Source organism: Vipera berus (genome assembly GCF_964194415.1).
Source record: "Vipera berus genome assembly, chromosome: 7".
Lineage (NCBI taxonomy): Eukaryota > Metazoa > Chordata > Lepidosauria > Squamata > Viperidae > Vipera > Vipera berus.
Window position 1 is genome coordinate 19,211,705 of NC_138209.1, and position 26,869 is coordinate 19,238,573.

The window sequence follows — 26,869 nt, forward strand, 5'->3', positions numbered from 1 at the left end:
TTTATTATGGTGTTGGATTACCATAATAGAAAACATTTATAAACCATAGTAAAATAAGCAATGACTGCATAACGTCTGAATCATCTAGGTTTCACATATTGTATTAAGTCATAATATGTTTTTTGTTGTGGTTTGTAATCTATGGCTGTGTCCTGAAATCAGTGACCAGCATACTAAATTGTAGCTGTCCTATTCATAGTACCTTAGGCCACAAGGGAGAGCACTGCATAATTAAAGGCAGGAAATTTTTAAAAGGAAGAATTTACTTTTGCTTTCTTCTAATGCTCAAAATACAGTATGTAGAGGCTATCCAATTAAGGCTATTTTAGATGTTCCAACTGAAAGATCTATAATACAAATCTGTTACCATTACCCATTATTTTTAAAGTCCCCATTAATTTTGTGCTTTGCTGCTCTTTCTAACAAAGCTGAGGCTCAAATGTTCTTGCAGATACACTGTTACATTGCAGTATCCCTTCCTTAATACTCATACCTTATTGCTGGGCTGATTTTGGAGTTTTCTGGCTTCCTAGGGCCTAGGCAAAAGGGTTGTTCTGGGAAGGATCAGGACTTAATGGCCTCCACGAATACCGTCAACTTATCCCGTGAAATCTCAAGCTTGACTCATATGTTAGTTTTCACCTCAGAGTTGTTAATGTACAGCCTGAAAATGGAGGATGTTTTAAGGATTCTACCTTCTGGAATGATATACCCCCCATTCCCTGAGATCCATGTAACTCCCACCTTGGTGATGTCCTGAAAGTCTTTAAAACTTTGGCTGCTTAATTTTTTGGAGTGATTGTATATGGGATATAACTGTAAACCACCAAGAGTCATTTTAGAGTGAAGCATCCTCCAAATCTAATTATTTATTTAGTTGCATTTGTTGCATTTGTATACCGCCCTTTCCCTGAGGACTCAGGGCGGTTTACAGGGAGTTAAAAATCAAAAACATACAAAAGTTAAAACCAATTAAAAAGCATTAAATTCACCCTGTACACTAAAAACCCCAGTTAAAATTTTCTCCTCAGCCTGGGCCCGAGAGCTCAAAGAGCCAGGTCTTTAGGCCCCGGCGGAATGATCGGAGGTCGGGAGCAGTCCTCAGCTCCACCGGCAGCTGGTTCCAGAGGGCAGGCGCTCCCACTGAGAAGGCCCTATCCCTGGGTGTCACCCGCCGGCAATCTCTCACCGGCGGAACCCTGAGCAGACCCTCCCTGTGGGAGCGCACTGGGCGAAGGGCGTTTGATGCCGGCAGCAGGTGTTCCCTCAAATAACCCGGACCCAGGCCATGTAGGGCTTTATAGGTAATAACCAGCACCTTGAATTTCACCCGGAGGGCAACCGGAAGCCAATGCAGCTCGCGGAGTAGAGGTGTTACATGGGAGTATCGGGAAACCCCCATTACAACTCGCGCGGCCGCATTCTGCACCAGTTGAAGCCTCCGAGTGGCCTTCAAGGGCAGCCCCATGTAGAGAGCGTTACAGTAGTCCAAACGGGAGGTCACAAGCGCATGAGTGACTGTGCGTAGGGCGTCTCGGTCCAGATAGGGACGCAACTGGCGCACCAGGCGAACCTGTGCAAAAGCCCCCCTGGTCACGGCTCCTATGTGATCTTCAAAATTGAGCCGTGAATCCAGGAGGACGCCCAAGTTGCGAGCCCTATCAACGGGGGGTAACACCTCACCCCCCATCATTAGAGGTGGAATAACTTGGTTAACCCGAGACGCCGATATGCACAGCCACTCAGTCTTGGCGGGATTGAGACGAAGCCTGTTTCTCCCCATCCAGACCTGAACCGCCTCCAGGCACCGGGACATCACGGAGAGGGCATCACTGGGTTGGTTCGGGGTGGAAAAAAAAAGTTGGGTATCATCAGCGTACTGGTGATACCCCACCCCAAAACCACGAATGATCTCGCCCAGCGGCTTCATATAGATGTTGAACAGGAGAGGCGAGAGAACCGACCCCTGAGGGACTCCACAAATGAGAGACCTCGGGGCGGATCTCTGCCCTCCTGTCAACACCGACTGCGAGCGGCCCTGGAGGTAGGAGGAGAACCACCGTAAAACGGTGCCTCCCACTCCCAACCCCCTGAGACGCCGCAGCAGGATACCATGGTCGATGGTATCGAAAGCCGCTGAGAGATCTAATAGGACCAGGACAGAGGAGCAACCCCTGTCCCTAGCCCTCCAGAGATCATTCACCAGCGCGACCAATGCCGTCTCCGTGCTGTGTCCGGGCCTGAAGCCCGATTGGTACGGGTCCAGATAATCAGTTTCCTCCAGGAACAGAGGGAGCTGATGCGCCACCACACTCTCAACAACCTTCGCCAGAAAGCGAAGGTTGGAGACTGGACGATAGTTGTTTAAAACAGCCGGGTCCAAAGCAGGCTTCTTGAGGAGGGGTCTCACCACCGCCTCCTTCAAGGCGGCAGGGAAGACACCCTCCTTCAAAGAAGCAGTTATTACTGCATGGAACCAGCCTCGTGTTCCCTCCCGAGCCGCATAAGCTAGCCAGGAGGGGCACGGATCCAACAAACAGGTGGTGGAGCTCAGTCTCCCCATGATCCTGTCCACATCATCAGGGGAAACAGGGTCGAACTCAGTCCAGATAACATGCTCAAGACCGCCTGATTCCTCCACATCAGACTCTGCCCAGTCAGAGTCCAAGCCGGTCCGGATCCGAGCGATTTTGTCCGTCAGATGATGACTGAACTCCTCGGCTCGTCCCTGCAAGGGATCCTCCCTCACCTCCTGGTTAAGGAGGGAGCGAGTCACCCTAAACAGGGCGGCCGGGCGATTATCTGCGGACGCGACAAGGGCGGCAAAGTAGTTGGACTTCGCCGTCCTTATCGCCGCAAGATAAGACCTTATAAAGGTTCTTAACTGCAATCGGTCGGATTCGGATCGGCTGGATCTCCAACCGCTCTCTAGACCTCGTCTCCGATGCTTCATCTCCCGGAGCTCCACCGAGAACCATGGAGCCCAGCGGGATCTGCGCCGAGTCAGAGGTCGCATGGGTACAACACAGTCGAGTGCCCTGGTGGCAGCCGTTTCCCAGGCCTCCACCAGAGCATCGACTGGGCTGTGGGTAAGGGTGATAGGTATCGGCCCAAGCGCCCTCTGGAACCGGTCCGGGTCCATTAGGCGCCTGGGGCGGAACCACCTGGTCGGTTCCGCCGCCCAGCGGCGGGGGATGGCATGATGGAAAACCAGCCTCAGGAGGTAATGATCTGACCATGACAGAGGGGTGATGGACGGAGAACCCCCTCCCAGATCATCCAACCACTGTCCAGACAGGAACACCAGGTCGAGAGTATGATCCCCCTCGTGAGTAGGGCCCTCAATAACCTGGGTCAGGCCCATGGTTGTCATGGAAGCCATGAACTCCCGAGCTAACTCCGACGACCCCCCCAGTGATGGCAGGTTGAAGTCACCCAGGACTATAAGCCTGGGGAACTCCACCGCCAACCCTGAGAGGGTGTCGAGCAGCTCAGGCAGGGCTGTTGCCACACAGCTGGGCGCCAGGTATGTGAGCAACAAGCCCAACTGAACCCGAGGACCACATCTCAAGAGGAGGGATTCACTCCCGGCCATCTGGACAATGGTGGCCTCCCGGGGACACAAAGTCTCCCGAATAACCACTGCCACCCCACCACCCCTGCCCTGAGCCCGTGGCTGGTGCAGCACCCGGAAACCTGGCGGGCATAACTCGGTGAGAGGCACCCCTCCCTCCGAACCCAACCAAGTTTCCGTGATGCACGCTAGATCCGCACGTTCCTCCTCGATCAGATCACGGATGAGGGGAGCTTTGTTAACTACGGATCTAGCGTTAAAATAGACCAACCTGAGCTCAGGGGCCTGATCACCCTCATCCCCGGGTAAGAGGGTGCTAACCGGAGGGTCGGAGCGCGCCACCGCTCGGAGATAGCGGGGGCGCGATCCCAGATGTTGATATGGCCCTCCGCGCAAACACCTGCTGCCATTCCCTATCGCCGTGGGGATTTGAAGCCCCACCCCCACATTCCCAGAACCAGCAGCCACCTCCCCCGACCCCGTCCCGTCAGGACCTCTAACAGGACCAGACTGAGTGCCGGTTAAAGATTCCCTCCCTACCCCCCCCCCTCCCTCCCCCTCCCTAACCTCTTAAAATAACCGGCTAAAAATTTTATCAGGGGCCTCTTAGCATGTCTTGACTCGAGGCCCCTATCTAAGCCCAGCCACCTCTCGGAATCCCAAAGCTTGGGATCGTCATTAAGGGGAGTATGGAAACAGGCGACAGGTCGCGCCCATGAGGCAGGAACTGCCCTAAGGGCATACAAGTCCGCTTCGGAGTAATAAATCATACTGCGCTGAGATAGTCTTTTAGGGCAGATGTTATTATCACCATCATCCTTTGCCGTAATCATTCCTTGGTCTGAATGAAGCTGTTTGTCACTATTCAGGATTCAGATGGACCATCCCTAATAACTCATGTATCCCGGTGGCTGTTGGAGATTCTCTGAGCAACCTGGCAGGCAATTATGCCAAGCATTTAGTCAAGATCTGAAATTCAGGCACAGCCAGAGTGTTGGATATGATTGCCACTGACAGCCTTTGCAAGTTTGGCTGATGTGCCAGTTGCAGACTTTCTGGAACAGGAGTTCTTAGTTAATTATACCTTAACACTGCTAAGATAGACTACTGCAACATGGCCGCCTTTATACCGGGCTGCCTTTGAAATTTAATTAGAAATTAAATTTAATCTCCAACCCCCGGGCCATGGCCCACTACCAGGCTGCCTGTTTGGAACCAGGCCACACAAGGCAAGTGTGTGCATGCGCAAGCGCCTCCACTTGTGCGTGTGGCAGGCGCTCATGCTCACCCATAGCTCCACTTGTGTGAGCGGTGGGCACTTGTGCTCACTCAAAGCTCCATTTGTGTGAGCATAAGCACACAAGAGAGGACCCACCCTTCACATGGGACCATCCCCTACCCCTCCAGGGCCACCAAGCCAGAAAGGTTGGGGACTGCTGCCAGAGATGGTGCAAAATGCAGTGGTCCACATATTGTCAGGTGAATGCTTAATCATGTAATCATTTTGGGCACACTACATTATTTTACAGTACTCTTCAAGTGCATTTCAAAGTGAACATTTTGACCTGGCTCCCTTTAAAATGGATTCCTTTGAATAAAATCAGCAATTAGAGATGCTTAAAGTACCTTCCAAACATTAATTTGGTGAAGGAGGCACTAAGAGATGTCTTTTTCTCCTATTGATTTGGAACAGTCATCCCTAGCCACCACCCGAGGTCTCTTCCCAGCTTGTATTTAGAAAAGGTAGCAAAGTGGATTTGGTTCCAGAATAACTGAAATCCAAAAGTTGTTGCCATAATTCAGATACTGCTTGTATTTTTTTATTATTATTATTTTATTGTGCTATGTTTTTATGTATTATTATACTGGAAACTTCCAGAACTTGTATTAAGTATAGCAGCTTATAAACATTATAAATAAGTAAATACACTAATTAATCCCTCCAACTTTTGACTTGACACTCCTTAGGAGTGGCCTATCTGTGGATTATACCCTTACCCTATTCTAATTTTTGTAGGTATAGGCATATTCCAGCATCTCTTTAAATGCAATTCTAATAAAGAATATAAATGAAGAAGTTACAATGACAAGTGCTGCACATGTTGAGATCCAAGGAAGTTAATAACCTTTTATTATGGCCAAAATAAGGAATCCCCGAAAGTTCAGAAAAGAAAGTAGGAATGTTCCTGGGAAATTATATCTGGGTATATTATGTCCAAACCTGAAATAGTTTCGTGTATAGCTAGGCCATCAAAACATTCTGAGCTTATTGTGGCTGCTATTTTATCTTTATTTCAAGCTTTGAACATTTATTCATAATTGCTGTAAAATCAATGATAGATTTTGAAAATGTAAAGAAATGCCTGTTTCCAAGGGAAGTTCTGCACGTGAGAAAAGTCACAGTATCATATTGACAATTGTGAATGAAGAGTAGGAGGTTCCAGTGACTCATTCTTTTGATTAAAATACAGTCTGCATGGTGAAAATGTATGAAGACCTCCACCTCTTCAGTGAAAGTCTATAGAATCTGACATTTAAAATGCCTACACTGACTGCCTTTTCACTTATAATGCATTTGGCATATTTCTCTGCAGCTGAAAAGGATACAAGCTTTCTATCCAGTTCTCATTATTGCCTTTAACCAAAATTTACTCAAAATACAAATGAGTAAATTAGAAGGTATCCACATCCAGTTCTGCCAGATGTGAACCATAAAATTAAATACAAACATGTAGAATCAGCAGTACACAATTGGCTGTAGCAAAATTATTTTTTCTCTTATATTTTGGAGATTGTTTTTCTTTTGTCTTTGTCTCTTTAAACATCCATCTCTTCTTGAAGCTGCCTGATACAAATATACATTATCTGTCTGTTCTATTTTTGTGGGGGGGGGGTTTGTTGTTGTTGCAAGCCACACTTAAAACAGAAGTACATAGCAGGTATATATATTCTATTCACCAATAAAAGCATAAATAAAAGTTTTAGGAGAAAACCAATCTATCACTAATCAACAAGCAGATCATACTGGCCTTTGATCTTGAAAGTGATCCAATTTAAGTTTAGGGAATTAGTGGATTCTCTGGAGGACAGTACTGCAGTACAGCTGAATCTATGCACGGTCATGAGCAAGTCTCAGAAGTCAATCCCTTTCAGCTCCACTCAATGCTAGAATACATTACTTCTAGGTTAGATTAATAATAGATTAATATAATCTCATTTCAGATCAAATCCCTTCCCTGAATAATGAAGAAAATTGGTGTGATAATGACTTACTTAATGTTTTTCAGAATTATCATTTCCATTAAAATAAACTTTGTGTGGAGAATATTCACAGACCTTCTAAGTGTTATTAATAAAACATGCTATATCAACGGTACACACTTCATTATATCTTGCTTTGACTTTCAGATTTAACATATACTTAGAAAGATGCAACCCGTGCTATTTCAGATGTTGTTGAATCCAACATCTTTCACTACAGACATAGCTGTATGCAGTGCTTTTTTTGAAAAAAAAAGGTGCCAGAACTCACACGTCATACAACCCGCCTTGCCTACCCTACAAGGTTCCATCCAAAAAAGGTGCCGGAACTCCGTTCTGAGCGTTCTATGAGAAAAAAAGCCCTGGCTGTATGTAAAATTCTGTCCACCAATCTATGAGCTATCAGAAACCTACACAAGCATAAATTGCTCGGTTATTGCTGGTCTCTGTTTTGCCTCCATAATTAGGCTGGAGAATGATGCTCTCTTTACTGTTTTAATATTGAACAAATTAAAGAAGTTATTGATGAATTCCTCTGACTTTGCTTCCTCTCCATTCAAGCATTAACTGTCAGGTAAAAAAATAACCACTAGTTACTCTTCTCTGGTGCAGTGCAGATAAGCAAGTATCCCTGGGAACTTGAGAACCTGTCAGATTACCTGACAAACAGAATGCAGGTGTGGAGATTTTTTTATTTATTTATTTTAAAATATTTATTAAATTTACATGCCACCCATCTCACCATCATATTGACTTTGGACAGCTTACAGTATAATCAAACAATATCGTAAAATATTATACACAATTCATGTATTAAAATCAACAGAGAATTAGCTAAGAAGGGGGGCTGAATCTTTGATTTAATCCACTAATCACTTCCAGAATGGCACACACCGATCTGGGCCTCAGGCCAATTGGCAGAACCAGGTTTTAAGGCCCTTTCAGAAGGTCAAGAGGACCCTAGCAGATCTTACCTCAGGAGTACAATGTTCTAGAGCAGGGGTGTCAAACTCCCGGCCCGCGGTCTGGACGCATCATCCAGAAGCTACACCCACCCCATTGCTGGCAATGGCAAAACTGTCCCGATATGTTGTGCAACGTCACATGACATCGCAAGTTTGACATATCTGTTCTAGAGGGTGGGGATCCACATCAGAAAAGGATCTTCTCCTGGACCCCACCAGCTGGATTTCCTTGGCTGACAAGGTCCATAGCATGCCCTTCTGCTGGCACAAGAGGAGCAAGCCAATCCCATTGGGGTGATAGAGTTCCTCTGGTAATCTGGAATCAATATTAGAAAGGTTGACATTGACATTTAGTGAGGCAATGAATGTCATTTGCACATTTGAATAGAGCATCACAGTTTCAGTATCATAGATGACCTTTCATCTCATCTCAAACAACATAAATCTATTAATAGAGATAGTTGACAAATAGTGAGTGATTAGATCAGGGCTTTTCAACCAGTGGTACTGGTACCACCTGTGGTACATTGGCACCTGGCAGGTGGTACACAACCATCCTAGAAAAGTGGTAGCAGGGGAGGGGAATGAGCTGAACTGGTGGCAGCATCGCAGAAGACTGAGCAAAAGATGGCTGGAGCTGCAGGGCTGTCAGGGCTCGGTGGAAGCGCCAGTATCAGCGCCAGGCTCCAGCTGGAGCTCGGCACTAATCCTGGCGCTTCTGAGCCCAGAAGAAGCACCAATCAGCTGGAATGTTGCAGCATCTCCAGGGTCTTGTGATTTACATTCAGATGCTTGGCAACTGATTCATATTTATGACAGTCACAGTGTCCCAGGGTCATGTGAAGTGACCAAAACCTGCTGCGACCACTCAGCAGACGGGGAATAAAAATCAAACACCCCCTCCCACCCCACCCCTGCTGCCAATCCTCAACAGAAATGCTCACAACAATGAAAACCTCGGACAGGAGGAAGAGCACCACCGGGCAGGCAGGCAGGTGTCTTCCTCAGCTGTGGCTTGGGGGGCACTTTTTTCAGTGCCATTGTAACTTCAAACAGTCACTAAGCGAACTGTTGTAAGTCGAGGACTACCTGTACTTCATCTCTTTTTTCCTTTTTTTTTTTTGGTCATCAAGTTTTTGACACCTTGCTAGGCGACTGGTGGTACTCGGATGTTGCCATATCCTAAAAGTGGTACAATGGGTGAAAAGGCTGAAAAGCCCTGGAATAAAATTTGATAACGTACATGTAATGAAAAATTAGTTTAGAATATTTTTAATACACCAAATATAGAGTCCTTATGATTATTAAGAGAGTGTACAGCCTGACTGTATTTAGGGCATAGTCCTCAGATATCTTATGAGAAAAAGTAAATATTTGGATTCCTTTCTAAGAACATGTGTCTTTTCTGGGAAGCAAACTAGTAAATACCTCTGATTAAAGTGTAGTCATTTGTGTGAGGTCAACTCAAAGGAGAAAATTGGCATTGTCCTTGTATTTCCAAAGATGCCTTAGGGTTTCCAGACAACTTGGAAATATAAGTTGATTAATTCCATAAGTTAATCAATTCCTGCTTCAGAAGAAGTGCTGGGAAAATAATTTCATAGTGCTGCTTCTGTGATTGCAAAACAATGGTTGAAGTGGTATGAATGCCCCTGTTGACTTCATCTCCACCTCTAGGATCTATTCTTTCTTCAGAAGCCAAATACTTTAATCTTTGCATTTTTCTCACAACCTTTCTGCTAAACCAAGTGACTAGTTTACTTTGCTCATCTTGATATGCCATAGAAAGTTAATGTAGAAAATTAAGAGCCACCTGTTTCTAATTTTGGTATTCCTCCATTATCTACTTTTGGAAGCATTGGCTGATACAAAAAAAGAAAGCAGCCATGCAAAGCAGACTATAGTGAGAAGAACAACATTGTCATATAAGTGACCTGCATCATCATCTAGATTTATCACAACTATTTTTGGAAAGAATGTATGTATTTTTATTTGTAGGTATGTTTTGTCGAAATTGCTGTATCATTTTACAGAATTCAGGCTAGAAATAATGGGTGTTGTTGCAACTAGATTTTGTTTTAATGAAAAGTTTCCTGATAATGAGATCTGTGCAGCAGTAGAATAATCTGCCTACAGTTCTCCATCCCCGGAGGTTTTTAAGAAGAGTCTATTCTTGAGGACAGTTTAATTGGATTTTCTAAACACTCCAGAGGGTTGGACTAGATGATCCTTGAGACTTCTTCCAATCCCACAATTCTAGGATGTTACTTTGGTACATCTAATACTGGGATCAAAAACAGTTCGAAAGCAGTTCGAAAGCACATAAAAATGCAAGGAGAAAAATAGGGACCACTACGGTGGGAAGGTAACAGCGTTACGTGTGCCTTTGGCGTCTAGTCATGCCGGCCACATGACCACGGAGACGTCCTCGGACAAGCGCTGGCTCTTCGGCTTTGAAACGGAGATGAGCACCGGCCCCTAGAGTCGGAAATGACTAGCACGCATGTGCTGGGGAACCTTTACCTTTTAATACTGGGATCAGCTGAATTTCTGGCTCCAACAAAACTGTAAAACATCTGCTCTTCTCTCTCCTTTTTCCCCCCTAAGTGGAGTAATAAAATGTTTTTGTTGCAAGCTCTAAAGAAATGCTCTTTATTTTGAAAACTCGCCTAGAGAGACTATCTCACACAGATATACAATTTTAAAGAAAACTAGAGAGTCTTCAACTTTGAGAACAGATTACAGAACACAATAGCTCTAATTCATACATGAAAAGAAATGACTCATTCATTGCTCAGAGTTATCGAAATGCAGGCAGACAAAATCTAAGTCATAACATTCATATGTGATTTGAAAAACTAAAAAAAGAATGTCTTTTGTATTCATGTGGTAGTTCATATCCTTAATTATGGTTCTCAAGCTTCTTGATGACATATTGTTCCTTGAAATGGTCTTAATTAGGAAAGCTGGGTTTGTTTCCCCATTCTTTTCAAGTTTTCAAGGATTGCAGAGGTTTTTATTATTATAATTTTAAATGTTGTAGATTTTTCTTTAAAGCAGTGATAGCTGTTCATTAAAAACTAAATATTGCATATAATTCTTACATTTTTCCAAAATTTGTGTAACAAGGCCCTGATAATCTTAACATTGGTATTTTCACAGCACATTAGTCTCTAGCCATCATGTTTGGACAAATTCAAAATACTCATTTTAAAGAATCAGTAGGGTATGATTGCTGAAGTGTTAGCCTAGGACCAGGAAGTCCAAATTTACCCTCCATCATAGAGGCTCTTACTAGTTGATTATAAGTCCATCACTAACACTCACCCCAGCCTATCTTACAAAACCAAATTATTGTGGGGACTAATAAAAAATGTGTACCATGAATACAATCTTAAGCTCCTGGAATGAAAATGGGATATAAATCTGGGGGAGAGGTGGAAAAGAGGAATAGTTATATCTTCAAATACAATGATTTGCAAATTAACTTTCTTGTTAATCACATTTTGAGTGTTTGTAATATAATGAAAATATTGGTGTCATGGACCTCAGTTGCCAAAGAGGCACCTAGAGAACTTTTTGGAATGACTATTCATCCTTCATCCATATACTACCTCTTGTTTATGGATGAGGGATACCTCGTGTAGGAGTATCATCTAGAGCCACCTGATAGTAACACGTACCCACTTGTGTAGCCCAAAATTACAATTTTGTTAGAAGAGCCATATTTGTCTTACATAAATTGTCGTGTATATAAATTATGATTTAAGTGACTGATAATGTGGTGTCAAGTCTATGTCAACTCTTAGTGACCACCTAGATAAAATTATGATTATCTAAACTGAAAAATGTCTATGTATAGTTCTAATTTTTTAAAATGTGAATTGGTCAGGATTGCTAAATTAGGCTCCCAAAAACATTGGCATAAATCAGTTGATTTTTAAATTACATATGGAATTTGACAACCTAGATGTATATATTTCCATTTCAGGATTTGCCAATTAAAATTATATTTTATGTAAGTTAATTGTATTTTATGTAGTATGTTCTGCCATCCAATGTTTAAAAATGAACATCTTCTCAATGCATCTTTAAACTGATTCATTTATAAGTACATGATCCTTGATTGGTGATGTTGGGTTTGATTGCCACTGTCACTATTAGGTTATTGTGAATTCATTTCGCCTAAAAAAATTTCATAGCTTTCTCTGTTTACTGGGTAATAATTAGGAAATACTGAACAGAATTCTATTAACAATAGGATATATCACTCTTTCCAGCTAAACTCTTCAATTTTTCTAGGATATGTTTTAGGACTGCCCGAGTTGAGCTTCATTATCCAGCTAGCTTGCTTAGGCTGATGTGCTTTTTACCATTACACCTGTCCACTCAAATATACATATATAGGAGATAAAAATCATTTATTTTAAATGAATATAATCAGAAGTTATTGTAGCAAAATATACTTGCTAGTTTTTGTTATACAGTCATTCATTTAGCAATCATTCAAAGTTACAATGGCATTGAAATAGTGATGTACAATCAGTCCTTACACTTATGACCGTTGTAGCATCCTCACAGTCAAGTGAACAAAATCCAGGCACTTAGGAACTGGTATGTGTTTATACAGTTGCAGAGTCTCAGGACCATATGTTCTCCATTTGCAATCTTCACAGCTTCAGACAAAGTCAATGGGGGAAGTAGGATTTCTTTAATGATTCACTTACAACCAATGTGATTCAGGTAAAAACTGTACAAAAAGGTTGTAAAAATGGGCACAACTCATTTAACAACTGCCTCGGGTATCAGCAGAAGTTCTTGTCCCATTTGTGGTCATAAATCAAGGACTACCTGCAATCCTAATAAACTTAGGAGATTCAATAGAATGTCTTTTGCTTCTTTTTGAATGAGTCTTTTTACTATAATGCAAAACCCATCATTGGGATATTCTCACATTTTATTAAAGATGAGGAAAGCCAGATTTATTAGCACATTCATTTATTTATGCAAAACATTTGTATTGCTATCTTTTTAAACACAATTCTCACAGCTCACAAGTTGGTTGTCAGGCAATCCTAATGCATGGCCTATTCACTTTTTATTGTCTCTTTTTATTGAATTCAGGTTGGCTACTGCTTTAAACTTTCTGTGCACTTCTTCTTTTTAGATAATAGAAATATGATCCCAAGGATACAACAGAGACAAAAGTGGTCAAAAGCATCTAATTTTCACAATCTTGAACTTTAGGAGGCCAATTTTCATAGCCATGAAGAAGACATAAACCCATAAATTCAGATTGCACCAAAAAATACAGAACAATTTAGCTCTGTGCTGCCATCCTGTAGTTTTCTATTTTTTTTTCAGCTCAGATCAGCTAGCATCAATTAATCTCAGATACTTTATCTTTCTTCTCTGTGTATACAAGACAGAACTTTTAGTTATGAATATGGAGTACTCAGCACGGTACTAGTAAAAGAGGTCATCCTGTTTGCTATTTGCTAATATTTGTGACATTTTATTTTTAAAGGACCCTAGGAATTACATAATTCTTGTAATACATGGATTTAAAATATTTCATAGAAGTTTCCTTGTGCACTAAACATATAAAAATTGCATATCCAAACAAACAATAAATATCCATGACAAAGTACTCAAAACATTTTAAATAGCAGATATCAACCACAATGATAACTTAGGATTCTTTTTTTAGAAAAAAAAGATTTATTGAGCAAGAAGTACCGGTAATGGCCTGTTTTACAGATACAATTTACATGTCACATTAAGCCAAAAACAATCTATACTGTGGCTTAGCATGAAGAATGAATGCAGCATTACTTACAAAGATCCTTTAAGAACATATTAATACCTTTTGGAGAGGCTGGCATTTGATTCATACTAAGAGCTACTGTAATTTTTCTAAGTTAGTACCTGATGTTGGATGCCAGTGAACACTTAATCTGAAAATCATTTTTCTTTAAACTCAAGGAAGCAGCTAAAGAGCTACAATGAAATTTAGCCATGAGCACTATTAAATTTGATATAATTATTCATATTCATTCAGACTGTGGTGGTCTTTGAGGGATTCAGAAATGAGAATGCAAGAAAGCAATGTTCTGTGGCTCCAGGTAAGTACATGGTTACATCAACTTTGATGAAATTAAGCTTGTTCAGTCCATACAGCTATGTATTTTTCCTGGCTGGACATTTTTCTAGGCATTCTGAAAAAAGACATGTAGTTGGGCCTAGATAGTGGCAAATTCATCTTCAGTGAGAATGTAGTCCAGTTTGTATACAAGGAGAGGGTGATCTATTCCATCCTCAAGAAACATTGCTTCATCCAGTGATATGGTAAAATGTTTGTCCTTAGGGGGAAATTGTTGTAGCTTCAGAAGGTCCTAGAGGATGCAGATTATCTGGATTGCTTTCAGTGCAGTTTTAAACCTGGATATAATAAAGATGGCATTGCTTGCACCTGTAGATTATTTCTGGCAGGATTGGAATAGTGGTAGTAAATCTTTTCTGTTCCTCCTTTATCTCAGAGTGATTTTTGATACCACTAAACGCTTAGATTGTCAGGCACTTTTCCACTAATGCAATAGTGCAAATGAATGCCTTTCACCAAATGGTCAGCTGAGGAATTAGTCCATGACAAGCCCAAACTCCAAACTGAGATACAGCATGATCACCTGGGATGATCCTAGCGACTTTCATGGCAGAAATGGGGAGTGAAACTATAATGTATAGTTAAAAAATAACATCTTTATAATGTATGCAGACACAAATGCAAGCTTGAAGTGGAATGCAGACAAACCAATCAAGGCGCAATATGTGCATGAGTCAGTTTAATTAGCTTAATGTTGAAATAACTTTACAATTTGATTATACTGGATGCATCCTGCAAATAGTAAAAACCATGACCTCTGCTCATATTTCTCCAGAGAATGATGTATAAGCATACGATACCATTCTGGTATAAATATTTTGTTCATGCACATAAGAATTTTATTTGCTTGATCAATTACTTGATATATTATGTACCCAGTTATTCACCATGACAATCACTATAGTATCCATTATGATACTTAGCTCTCTATTATTCATAGTATGGTTACTATAAAGATGCATTTATGGCCAAGCAATTGACAACCCAGTATTATTTTCTGGGTTGTGCATACTGCATGTGATATTATACATGAAAAGAAATTGTCACCAATCATACTTCACTGAGCAAAGAAAATAACACCTTACATACATCACCACAGCATTAAACACATGTCACCAAAATATTAACTGACAGTTTGTTCTAAGAGCATCCCTAAATATTGCTTCACAATGTTTAATTTTGGTTTTTAAAAAAGCAAGCAGTGATTAAGAAGTATCTACTCTATATGCACCTGGTAGCTAATTGATTGACAGTCAAACTTTATAACATAGCATAAGTGCACTTCAGACATTTATCAACATGAAAGAAAACATGCACATTTCTGAACTTTGAACATTTTGCCTGAATATTCCATTCCAACGTCTCACCGTAATGTTGCAGGAATATGTGGAAGGGTTTTTCAAATCAAAAAGAGAGATTTCATTCCTGCAACAACCCTACATTTTTTTGGTTGCCACTTTCTTTGGAGCTATAACTGACCTGAAGAAAAAAAATCCAGGTTACCTCTAGATACATTTCTTGGTGCTTTCTAGTGGTTGTCCTGATTTTTGCTAGCCATATATGATAGTCCTACTCCAAGATACCATAGGAAGAACAAATCACTCACTACTAGATGAACCAAAACCAGATCACTCAGTTGAGATAAAGCTTAGTTGCTGTGAAGAAACAATTAGAGTCATTGCAGAAGAACTTGATGTATGGAAAAAACAAAGGCAATTGAAAAAAGCTGCCAGAAGACTAGGCAGCTAGATGCTATCAGTGATAATGCAAAAACATAAATTTACAAGAACTCAAGCCATTACTGACAGATCCGTTTTGGAATGATATTCATTGGGTCATAAAGAGTCAAAAGCATTTGAATAACTGAACAGCAGCTCCAGGCTAAGAGTTAGAAGTTGACAGCTGGTTCAGAGTAATGTTGATTAAGATTAGGAAACTGCAGAATATCTGAAATACCAGTTTTCAAAATGCTTTTCTATTTTTCTGCTGTCTTCCCATTAAGTGAATATTGAAATACCAGCAACCAAACGTCTTTCCAGCATTTCATCACCTTGAATTAATTTCCCCAGTTTCCTATCATATATTTCAGCCAGTAGAAGACACAAAAAAGGATTTATTTAATAATAACAGGTTTTTTTACCAAGTCAGATATGGTAGCTCTAACCTCTAGGCTACATAAAATAAATAAAGTATTAATAAAATTACGATTAAAACCAAATATCTCCAAAGTTAAAACTCCCCTTCCTAACCAAAATACTAAAATCCTATTTCTAACTGAAACCATAGGCAGAACCACCAGATATATTCATAGGAAAGTTTAAATGAATGTATGGAATAGTTACAGATTCTTTAAAAGCTGACATCATTGGAGCCATTTTAACATCAGATAGATTTATAGTTGCATTTTTTTTCTAAAAAGGAAGGATATGTGAATTTAAATAAAGACAATAATATCCATAGTTTTGAAGCAAAAACAAAAAACAACAGAGTAGCTGCTAATTAAGCAAGGCAGGTTTCTAAAAAGGCTGTTTGTATTGTTCAGTTTATGAACTTATTAAGATTTTGTATTGTTGCAGCACTAATTGGATAAATACCAGGCATTATTAATTCAAGGCTTCATGCAAGCAATTTAGAATTGACTTCTTAAATAACAACAATTCAACTAATAACTGTTATAATGTGTGGAAGACAGACATTGAGAAACATTAGAAATGACTGGGAAACTTCAAGGCATTGTTTTTTATTGCCTGTTTGTTCTTCTGATTCTATTTGTCACAGTCAACCTTTCTATGAAGCTGGGGGAGAATTATTCAACTTCTACTGTCTCTATTGCCTTGTTCCTGCTTGTTGCATTTGTTTGTAATAGACAATATTATACAATGTATAATATGTAGTATTGAATCTCCATACAATTATGTTAAAGTCACCTAGATTTTATAGACATTTCTGCAGAAATTGATGCCATCAGAACTCAATGTCACCATTAGAGATTACATTTTTCACTTGAATATTATCTTAGCCTAGTAGGATAAGGGGTTGTATGTCAAATTAGAGAAAACTATAGAGACATACAATATAGATAAGATTTTAAAGCCAGCAATTTAACCCATGAATTATATAGCCATAATAGCTCAGCTTCAAGCAGCAGTGTGCGAAACCATAACACGGTTTGCTTGGGTTTGGCTTAGTACATTGTGGAAACTGAGCTGAGCATCCATAGGCTCTAGCTTCTCCATGAGGTACAATAAATAATAATAATAAACCTTTATTGTCAAAGTACAACATGTGTACATTGAGATTAGCTGAGCCTCCCCCCCCTGCTCTCTCCCCCCAAAACACAAGACTTGGCCTCCCAAGTCAATTCTGCATAAGATTATGTCCCATTTAAAAGCCTAACAGCCCACGGATAAAAGCTATTTTTCAGCCTGTTGGTACGGCTGGCTATATTCCTATATCTCCTACCGGATGGTAGGAGAGTAAAGAGATACCGTCCAGGGTGTGAGTCATCCCTGAGAATCTTCCTCACTCTTCCAAGGCAACGAGCCCTGGCGATGTCATCAAATTCTTTATTTGGACCACATCATGGAAAGATTTTGAGGATCACCACAGGAGTCAAAGTTTGGCGAAATGGCACGTGCAGACCCTATATTACATATTTCGGTAACAGGACCTCACTATTAAAAAGGCAGTATTTGTTTTAAACCAAGGGTGTCAAACTGGCGGCCTGCAGGCCGGATGCATCATGTGCAGGCCACGCGCACCCCAGCTCCGCAAAGGCAAAAACTGTTGTGAGACATCATGATATGTCATGTGATGCAATTGAGTTTGCCACCCATGTTTTAAACCATCAACATTGTCAACTCCTGGTGGTAGCAGCATTCCTTGTCAAGATCTATGTAGATAAAGCCAAACAACTACTAACATTGCCAAAGCTGAGCACAGATCCTTGTTGATATTGTGTGCAAACCAAACGTCAACAAGGAAAGACCTAGAAGCTCTAGAGTTGCGCCTCTGTCAAGTATACAAAGCTGCAAGTAGGTACCATCTGCTCATATTGCTATAAACAACCAACAAAAGATCCAAAGGGATGAACCCAAAAAAGATACAAGGTGACACCTTCATATGGACTTACAGAGTCTGTTGAAGGCATCAGTTTGTATGTCACTTGTTGGTTTTCTAAGATTTTGGCCTTTTAAGTATTTTTAAAGATTTATTTTAATTGGAAGCATCCATTATGGATTATCTACTGTACTCAAACAGACTGAGAATCAATAGCATGCATAGTATTCTACATGGCAAAGAGCTGTAACAGAAGTCAGGACCAGCTAAAAAAGCAAGGACAATTGTAATTCATATAGATCAAATAGCTATCTGAAAGGTAATTAAGAAGCCTCTTCAATGTGCCCTTTTAATTTCTTATGACCTGCACATATGCAAAGTTAGTTAAATTGTACTTTATGCACTGTACAGATACCTAAAGAGCAAAAATTCAGCTAGTGGTGCAAAGAAGTAGAAGTTGAGAATGTGAAGTGGCTTAAGACAGTACATCAGACTTCTCCAAACAAAATTGTTGGACTACCATCACCTCTAACCATGCTAACAAGTTACCAAGAATACATTTCTTTTCATTTTTTTGCTCTCCCCCCCCCCCATAGTCACTAATGCTCATTCACAACAGAGACCTGTAAGATCATCCAGGCATCTCAGTGAATATATAAAAGCTGTCCCTATTAGGCCTATGTCATCACAGAACCAAGTGAAAGATGCAATAAACTGCTAGCATGGATATCTAATGAACTGTTTGGTATGATCTCATCATAGTTTTTTTAAACTATATATTTCTGAAATATATTCAGAAATTGCCATAGCAAAAAATGAGGTAGCTGGATTGTTGAAGGGTGCAAGACCTTGGGTCATGTGATGCACAGTATCACACTGTCAGTTGTTGATGGGCTGAATTTAAGGTGATGATACTACTTTTAAAGCTCCAAATGGTCTTCTCATTATATACTTGCATATTTATTTAGATCAGTGGGAGATGCCTTCAAAGGATGCCTCCATTGCCAAAAGCTAAGCTATTAAGTATACAGAAATTGGCTTCTCCCCTGTGGTTTCCTGCCTTTGGTATGTTCTCTGTAGAAACTCTACATGCCTATGAATTAGGAAACAAGGTAAAAATGCATCTCTTTTTCCAAACTCTTAATTTTAAAGGCTGATTTTAATGCAGTTTTATTTTGAATGTTTTATTGTTATAGATGTTGGAACAAACCTACAAAATCAATAGGAAATCAAATAAAAGATTAATGATATATTTTCCCATATGTTTTTCTTAATATAAGTTTGACTTTGCAATGAGGCATCAATAGGTAAAAAAATATGTTGTATTGCATTGTTTTACATAAGTTAAAAACATATGTATAATGTGACTAGGGATCTGGCCAACAAAACAGGTTAGGTTTAGGATTCCAAAACTCACCAATTAATTATCCTTAACTTATTCCTTTCTCTCAGCTGCACTTCTGTGAATCACTTTCTTGTCAGTTACAATTTTAAGATATTATTACTGAATAAAGCTTTGGAGATGCTTGCTATGTCAGCAGAATTATTATTTAATTCCAAAAGGATATTCCAAGCTGTCCTTTTTTCTGATAAAATACCAGTGATAACTGCATGCACTTTACATAAATCAGCATAATCTATTGTGCACATATCAAGCTGTCTTGAAGGGAGAAAAAATATATATCTGCTAGGTTTACTGGCAAAGGTGGATATAACCTACAGCCTGAGAATTGCCAAAGGGGATTGAAAAATATATATGCTACAGATTTAAGTGAATCAATAAATAATTTCTTCTCCCCAGGCTATCCTATATGCTTCAAGGGAGGAGGGTTTCAAGCATTGCTTTTCCACATTTGTTGAGGGAATCATGGTGGGTATAAATTTATTGAAATATACAAAGCTCAATAAACATGATATCTTGAGCCACAGCTAGCTAGTTTGGTCTAGTCGTGGTTAAGGCACCAAACAGGAAAGCGGGAGTCTGAGTTCAAGTCCTGTCTTAGCCTTTAAAGCCAGCTGAGCCAGTCTCTCTCTTTCAGCCAATCCACCTCACAGGGTGGCTGTTGTGGAAAATAGCAGGAGGAAGGAGCATTATGTGTGCCTGTTGCCTCAAGTTGTTTGTAAAAATAAAGGTGGGATATAATAAATAAATAAATACACAAACAAACCCCCAACCACTTTGTGAAAATGGCCATTGTATTGTGGTGGTATAATATTTGTAGAGAAAAAGTATATATGTGGAAAGAGAGTGAGAGACAGAGACAGAGACAGAGACAGAGACAGACAGACAGGCAGACTTGGGCCATTTTCACACTAGCTAATCTTTACAATGTCTTACAGAATCAACCATCTATGATTGAGGCAGCCTATCATTAATTATGACTGGCATTACATTGCCATAGCAATGATATAAGCTATTACAGATAACTAATAGGGAACAGACAGGAGAGAGAGAAGAAAGTGATGAAATTATGACTGAGAAGATTGGTTGAAAGAAAGGCAATAGTCAAGAATTAATTGAACAGGATTAACTTGGACAATGTTCCTGGAGAAACTAATTTCCAAATGATCTCCAGGTAATGAATTGATTTCAAAGCACTATATCTTGAAGTCCTTTGAGAAAAGGATGGCCGTTTATGAGATGGATTTTCTAGCTTAAGTAGCACATTTGGTTCCAATTAATAGTTTGTATTCTATTGAGGTAGAGGGACGCGGTGGCTCAGTGGGTTAGGACGCTGAGCTTGTCGATCGGAAGGTCGGCAGTTTGGCGGGTCGAATCCCGAGTGCCGTGTAGCAGAGTGAGCGCCTGTTACTCGTCCCAGCTTCTGCCAACCTAGCAGTTCGAAAGCACGTAAAAATGCAAGTAGAAAAATAGGGACCACTCCGGTGGGAAGGTAACAGCGTTCTGTGCGCCTTTGGCGTCTAGTCATGCTGGCCACATGACCACGGAGACGTCCTCGGACAAGCGCTGGCTCTTCGGCTTTGAAACGGAGATGAGCACCGGCCCCTAGAGTCGGAAACGACTAGTACGCATGTGCGGGGGAACCTTTACCTTTACCTTTACCTATTCTATTGAGATTAAATCAACTTCATCAGTTTGCTTTCTATGAAAAACCTGTTTCCAATGTTTTTCAACTGACTATGGCTATGTTTGAATAATACATTACCTGGTACATTCTTCCTTTCTCCTTCCTTATCATCATATCAAGCCCGGCTGGACTTCTGTCCCAAGTGTTCCTTTTTTAGCACACTTACAGTTCATATCTTTACATTCATTTAGCTCATAGGTTTCATTTCTGTATCTTTAATTTTGGGGGGGGTGGGGGGGCGTGGAGAGAAGGCCCTTCAGTTTTTAATTTTTAATCTCTAATTTGACTGTCTGCTTTAGCAGCTTATCTCTTATTATGCTCTCTGGTCTCTATTTACTCAATGTTCTTCTCCGTAAGGTTTTTTTTTTTTTTTGCTGCTTTAAACACTTTTCTAGTCTGTAGTTACAGAGCCCAGATAGCAAAATTTTAACTACCGTATACTAATAACACCAAAACTTTTTTGCAACCATTAGAATGCATAATTATCGATTATGGCAAATTTTCAAGATTCTTAAATGTACAACTTGCAAAAAATAATGAGTTAAACTTTTGAATTAATCAGAAGGAATCATTCTGTTGATTCTGCCCTTCCAGCGTTTGTCATTTTTTTGTGCTATTAAAGCCTGCAAGCATTGTTATATCAATAGTACTAAAGCAGACTCCTAACGGTGCCAAACTCAGCAAGAAGAGTCAGCACTATAGGCTTTGATCTAACTCTCTTGATTTTTCCCTAGAAAGGGAGAAAGGTAAACACTGCTCCTGCTAGCAATTTTCCAGTGCCTAAAGACAAACACATGAAAACCTGCTGATGCAAGCTCTGATCGTCTTGCCACCAACCAAATGGTAAGTCATCAAGGGACAAATGCAAATGCTCAGTCACACTTCCATCTCTTATAATATTGCTAGGCACTGATGCTCATTTTTGATAACAACACTTTTTATTTTTAGCTGTAGTAGCATGTCTTATAGCTGCTTTGGTCTTTGTGTTTTCTGACTTACTTTCCTCTAATCCAGATATGGAGTATTTTTCACTATGAGGAAAAGATTGGGAAGAGATGCAGGAGGCTGACTTGTCCCAGGTTAGACTATGGATGTCTACAGCAAACCAAGATCATGTCAAAATGACGGCATGCCCATGGTGACATCATTACAGAATCCCCATCATTGTGGACTTGTGTCTGATGGAAGCATATGAGTCACAGTATGTGTGATTGTGAAACTTGTGTCACTACTTTTTTCTCTGTCACCTTATGTGGATATCAATGATTTTGTTAAATACAAGATACTGAATCAGTCATAATTGGTTGTATTCTCTTAACCATGGGTCTTCAAAGTTGGCCCTTTTATGACTTGTGGACTTCAACTCCCTTAATTCCTCAGCCAGCATGCCTGGCTGAGGAATTCTGGGAGTTGAAGTCCACAAGTCATAACAGGGCCAACTCTGAAGACCCCTGCTCTTAACACACTTAAGTGAAATCAGCAAATAAAGACTTTTTAAAATTCTAAGAGGATTGGAAATAGAATGCTCCTGTTTCCAACACATGGACACTGACATACTCATGCAACATACTGTATGTGACTAAAAGGTAGCTAGCTAGTTTGTAGCGTAGTATTTTATACAAATTTGACAAATTTATGCTTTTTTGTTTGTTAGACTTATATCCCATCATTCCTCCAAGAGCTAAAGATGGTATACTCTCTTATGATCTTTACTACAACTACTGCTCTGTGAATTGGGTTGAGCTGAAACTACTATTCTGAGAATTGGATTGGTTTAGCAACTGATCCAAAATCACCCAGTGAGCTTCCATGGTTAAAGGTAGATTTAAGTCTAGTCCAACACCTTAACTACAGTTCAATAAACTTATTCAGTAAATTAAAATTATAAAAAGAGACCTGTTAAATCAGGCCATTTAATCCAACATTCTGTGCCACATAGCAGCCAGCTATCGCTAGTCAGTTCTTGGCTATTGGCGATAGATCAGTTGTCTTCTTCCATTTCTAGACCTCAGCAACTGGTGTTCAAGGTAGTCAGCCTATATCTACAGGTAGCAAACAATCAGCAAGATGAGCAATCACTGTTACTCCAGTCCTCATGTGTTTGTCCAGTCTCTATCCTGTTGTTCTGTACCAGCCTGCTACCGGCCCTGCAGATAAGGCAGGGACAACCCCTTTTACAAGAAGGCAAGAGGCTGGAACTAAGCCTGCCAAATTTATTAACATAAAAACATAAACAGAGCAAACAGAACAAGACACGAACCATGAAACAGGAGCTATTCAAGCGGTTGTCTTCAGCAAACCAGCCCTCCCACGCATTCCCCTTTTATACAGTTCAGGGCATGGCTTCTCTCTGCCTCCTTCCGAGGTGCCCCATTGCCTTCCTCTGTTTACTCCTGATTGACTGCCTCCTGCATCGGGAGTCCTTGAACAGGGCCAGCTGTGGGTCATCTTCATCCACGCTGTCAAGCTCACACAGCTGGGTCTGCAACGTGACCAGGTGGGAGGGGCCTGGCTGAGGGCTCTCATCAGCAAGCTCTCCAACCCCCTCAGCAACCTCTCCAACACCCCCCTCCTCCTCCTCTGAGTCGTCCGACCCAAATGCCGAACCCACAGGCTGACCCTGAATCACAACACTTGTCTCTTATTAGCTATCTTTTTAAAAATAAACTGGATTAACTCAATAATTTTTAGTTCAATTCACCATTCTCCAAATATAGCAACTTCATTCTCAGTACAATGTACCAGTAGTAGGAAAAGAGGCAGAGCCTGTGAGCGGAGTAAAGAGAGAAATTAGTTTGGAGTTGTTACGTTGCCATAAGTGATCAAAGTCCAGCCTTCCCCCCCCCCCCGAATTCCATCTAGGGCCAATTTAGTGCTACTCTTGAGTAAAGATGTAGTCCTGATTCTTCATGCCTGATACCTTAATATGCCAGTGTAATTTGCCTATCCCAGGTCCTTGGGAAGGACTTGATAAGTGGATAAAAATGCCAGATATGGTCCAAATATCTCGCTGGCTTTGTAATAATAATAATGCATTATGATTTTTTTAATAAAATCACATACTGTATATTCATTTATAATTGCTGCATGCTTTGGTTCTGGTCATATGTGCCACCATTTTATCAGTTTATCACTTTATCCCCATGATATTATTATCAATTATTTGGTACATTATTCTGACTTTGCCTTGTTCTTTCCTAACTAATCATGATACCACTCTAATGGCAGAAAGTGAAGAGGAACTAAAGAGCCTCTTGTTGCGAGTGAAGGAGAGTGCAAAACTTGGGTTGAAACTAAACATTAAGAAAATCAAGATCATGGCATCCGGCCCTCTCAATTCCTGGCAAATAGATGGGGAAGAAATGGAGGTAGTGACAGATTTTATTTCCCTGGGCTCCAAGATCACTGCAGATGGGGACTGTAGCCAAGAAATTAGAAGATGCTTACTCCTCGGGAGGAAAGCCATGGCAAATCTAGACAACACACTAAAAAGCAAAGACATCACCCTGTCAACAAAAGTGCGTATAGTCAAGGCTATGGTCTTTCCAGTTGCAATGTATGGCAGTGAAAGCTGGACCATAAGAAAGGCTGAGCGCCAAAGAATTGAAGCCTTTGAACTATGGTGCTGGAGAAGACTCCTGCGAGTCCCTTGGACTGCAAGGCGATCAAACCGGTCAGTCCTAGAGGAGATCAACCCTGACTGCTCTTTAGGAGGCCAGATCCTGAAGCTAAAACTCAAATACTTTGGCCACCTAATGAGAAGGAAGGACTCACTGGAGAAGAGCCTAATGCTGGGAAAGATTGAGGGCAATAGAAGAAGGGGACGACAGAGAATGAGGTGGCTGGATGGAGTCACTGAAGCAGTAGTTGTGAGCTGAAATGGACTCCAGAAGATGGTAGAGGACAGGAAGGCCTGGAGGAACGTTGTCCATAGGGTCGCGATGGGTCAGACACAACTTCGCAACTAACAACAACAACTAATCATGGCTTTGTTGAGTCAGTATGGTTTCTTAGAAAATAGAAAACAGAACTTCTAATTTAGCCAAGTTTGCATGAGTTAGCTGAATGGGACCCTCCTTTGAGAGGGATATATATCCATCCAGAAAGTACTATTTATACAAGATCCAAACATGCCTTGCTGATTAAACTGAAGGTGCCTCAGAGTCTCTTGCATTCAAACTGAAAGGATTTCTTTCCTTCCTTGTGAATACCTTATGAAATTACTAATTATGTTTCATGATAAAAATGTTCTTTCTGTGGTGCGAGCAATGTATACTATAAGATATGGCCAAACTGACATACTGAATATAAGGAATTTAGAGTGGATTTCTTTGAAACTAGCAACGCAACTTTCCATTACTAATAGGTCAGATAACAGGAGATGTGTTTACTCTTCGTTCCTTTAAGTCAATATATTTTAAGAAGAAATGCATGGGCTGGAAAGGAGGCCACAGTATTTTGAACAAAGAGAGATGAATGAAAATTATAAGAGAAAGTTTTTAAATCTTTCCAAACAGAACTTGTCTGAATAGGTGGCCGTGAATAATCTTAGCAATAAGACTTAATAATTGTGAGTTTTGTGACTGATCAACTTCTGCATGGCAAATACTTTGTGAGAATGTCCACAATGTTCTCAATATTCCAGAAGTGCTACTGTTCCCAAAAGATTCAAGATTCCTGTTGCAGAAGCTAAATAGAATTACTCTGAACAGATAACAAAGCATTGGATTTTCCATTGTCTTTGTATATAAACCCTCTCTTTCTCAGTCTATGCACCCATACTTACAAAAGTCTTCTGAACATTATGGTTAGGGATGCTTTATAGTGTGTATACACATAAAAACACAGTTAGGCATTGAGCTGTACTGAAATAAATAGGCCTGAGCATGTCAGTTAATGACCAATATTTCCTTAAGCTGTTAATACTTTCTTGATACTAATTTCTTTCAAACTTTCTTGATACTAATCAGTCTGCTACCCATCTCAAATCCTGCACTTCCCACCTTCCTAAAAATTAGGCTTCAAAATCTTACCCAATAGGTTTCTCTTGGTCCAGGGCTGTCCACAGGGGAGAGGGTGAAAAAATCTATGTAACACAAATCCAAAGTGTTCTTAAAATATTAAACTATTATTCCCCAAAGAAGTCAATAATTCACGAGACCAAACTATACAAATCAATAAGTCCTATTTTTTTTACATTGCCAACAAACAGAAAACTGGTATCTCTCCTTTCAATTAAATTCCTTGAAATGTCCAGTAGAATTGACATAAAATATTTTGATGAATCAATTTTAATCTTAGAAACTTTCAAACAAATTTGACATTTTTGGGACTAGCAACCACATTTGTGCCATTATTCCAATGTTCTTGATGAGCCATAAAAGTTATTAGTATCATCTTTAAAAATACTCCTTAGTTTTTAATACACATATAATATGGGTTCAGATATTGACTTAAAAGTATTTGGTCTATATTAAGCCATCAAAACATGTTTGATAAGATCACTTTACAACTGTTGTAGATTAGAGAGGCAAAATGTGATTCAAAGTCAAGAAAAATCCTTAAATAATTATTGCAAAATAACATTGAAAGTTTGTACTGTTTTCAAAATTCCTTCCTTTATGACTTACTGTATTACAATGTATAAACGTATAACCCATATGCTGGCTCATATTTGTGATTGTCCACCAGGAATTCAAGATCCCTCTCACAGTTATTATGACTGAACAAGGAACCACCTATTCTGTACTTATGCATT